General features: G+C 54.4%; 1 non-coding gene across 1 annotated transcript; it reads left to right on the forward strand.

Annotated features, from left to right (window-relative positions):
* The first annotated feature begins 317 nt into the window (after positions 1-317).
* Positions 318-2,138, forward strand: LOC142794745 (small subunit ribosomal RNA). The gene has a single exon (XR_012892584.1). It is a non-coding gene; the product is annotated as a small subunit ribosomal RNA (ribosomal RNA).
* The last annotated feature ends 446 nt before the right edge of the window (positions 2,139-2,584 follow it).

Below are 2,584 nucleotides of genomic sequence, written 5' to 3' on the forward strand. Positions count from 1 at the left end.
AGACGCGGGCGTGACCCGTCGTCTGGCGGCTTTGCAGTCTCGGCTCCGTTGCTAGTTCCGGCGGTCCACCGACAGTGCAGCGGGCTTGGGCAACCCGCACGGCGCGACCGAGTCGATGCAACGAAAAGAGCGAGCATGAACGTGCTTCTTGCCGCACGGCTCCCACTCGTCTTTCGGGAAGGTTGTGCCGTAGCGAGCTCGAACGCCGTCATCTCGGAGTGCAAAATAAGCGTGTTGGGGCGCCTGAAGGTGGCCTCCGCCGCACACAGACTGCGTCCGGCCCGCCGAGGGCGAGGACGGACGCGCAGTCGAACGATTACCTGGTTGATCCTGCCAGTAATCATATGCTTGTCTCAAAGATTAAGCCATGCATGTCTAAGTACATGCCGAAATAAGGCGAAACCGCGAATGGCTCATTAAATCAGTTATGGTTCCTTAGATCGTTTCTTCCTACTTGGATAACTGTGGCAATTCTAGAGCTAATACATGCAGTGAGCCTGGAGCCCTTTGGGTAACGGGTGCTTTTATTAGACCAAGATCGATCGGGTTTCGGCCCGTATTGTGTGGTGACTCTGGATAACTTTGTGCTGATCGCATGGCCACGAGCCGGCGACGTTTCTTTCAAGTGTCTGCCTTATCAACTTTCGATGGTAGGCTTACTTGCTTACCATGGTTGTTACGGGTAACGGAGAATCAGGGTTCGATTCCGGAGAGGGAGCCTGAGAAACGGCTACCACATCCAAGGAAGGCAGCAGGCGCGCAAATTACCCACTCCCGGCACGGGGAGGTAGTGACGAAAAATAACAATACGGGACTCTTTTGAGGCCCCGTAATTGAAATGAGTACACTCTAAATCCTTTAACGAGGATCAATTGGAGGGCAAGTCTGGTGCCAGCAGCCGCGGTAATTCCAGCTCCAATAGCGTATACTAAAGCTAAGCTGCTGCGGTTAAAAAGCTCGTAGTTGGATCTCAGTTCCAGACGAGTAGTGCATCTACCCGATGCGACGGCTCGGACTGAACATCATGCCGGTTCTTTCTTGGTGCACTTCATTGTGTGCCTCGAGATGGCCGGTGCTTTTACTTTGAAAAAATTAGAGTGCTCAACGCAGGCGAGTCGCCTGAATAAACTTGCATGGAATAATAGAACAAGACCTCGTTTCTGTTCTGTTGGTTTTTGGAATACGAGGTAATGATTAAGAGGGACGGACGGGGGCATTCGTATTGCGGCGCTAGAGGTGAAATTCTTGGACCGTCGCAAGACGAACTACTGCGAAAGCATTTGCCAAGAATGTTTTCATTGATCAAGAACGAAAGTCAGAGGTTCGAAGGCGATCAGATACCGCCCTAGTTCTGACCATAAACGATGCCAACCAGCGATCCGCCTGAGTTACTCAAATGACTCGGCGGGCAGCTTCCGGGAAACCAAAGTATTTGGGTTCCGGGGGAAGTATGGTTGCAAAGCTGAAACTTAAAGGAATTGACGGAAGGGCACCACCAGGAGTGGAGCCTGCGGCTTAATTTGACTCAACACGGGAAAACTTACCCGGCCCGGACACTGGGAGGATTGACAGATTGAGAGCTCTTTCTTGATTCGGTGGATGGTGGTGCATGGCCGTTCTTAGTTGGTGGAGCGATTTGTCTGGTTAATTCCGATAACGAACGAGACTCTAGCCTATTAAATAGGTGCGGGGTTCCCAGCACCTTACAACCTTCTTAGAGGGACAAGCGGCTCCTAGCCGCACGAAACAGAGCAATAACAGGTCTGTGATGCCCTTAGATGTCCGGGGCCGCACGCGCGCTACACTGAAGGAAGCAGCGTGTCTTTATCCCTGTCTGAAAAGACTGGGTAACCCGTGGAACTTCTTTCGTGATTGGGATAGGGGCTTGCAATTGTTCCCCTTGAACGAGGAATTCCCAGTAAGCGCGAGTCATAAGCTCGCGTTGATTACGTCCCTGCCCTTTGTACACACCGCCCGTCGCTACTACCGATTGAATGATTTAGTGAGGTCTTCGGACCGATGTCCGGCGCGGCCTTTCGGTTGCGCCGGTCTGTTGGAAAGATGACCAAACTTGATCATTTAGAGGAAGTAAAAGTCGTAACAAGGTTTCCGTAGGTGAACCTGCGGAAGGATCATTAACGGATTGTGAAGGGTGAGCGCCTCAGCTGCGTCTGCGCCCGACACTTTCTGCCGCTGACCCCGTTTGGACGCGGGGTCGGCTTTTCCCCACGGGGCTGCCTGAATGTGGAGCGGCACCCCGTGACAAATTGTTGCGCCCAGCGGACGCCAACACCGCGACCTTGGACGGTCGGCCAGGTGGCGGACGCGGGTACAAACGGCGCAACGCACTCATAGGTCGGCTTTCGACCCGCCACTGCACCGTGGCTCGAAGCGCTCGAAATGCGCGACCCGACCGCTGCGGGACCGCCTAGTACTGTAAACAGGAGCGGCGGAGCGCGAACGGCGAGTCGTGGTTACGTCGGTAGAAGGCGAGGCTGCGCGTTCCCGAAACGCCAGCCGAGTGCCCTCCCGACCGTTCGAGCGTGCAAGAACGAGACCCGACAATCGCGCGGCGACTGCCAAG

This window comes from Rhipicephalus microplus, unplaced genomic scaffold (assembly GCF_043290135.1).
Source record: "Rhipicephalus microplus isolate Deutch F79 unplaced genomic scaffold, USDA_Rmic scaffold_492, whole genome shotgun sequence".
Taxonomy (NCBI): domain Eukaryota; kingdom Metazoa; phylum Arthropoda; class Arachnida; order Ixodida; family Ixodidae; genus Rhipicephalus; species Rhipicephalus microplus.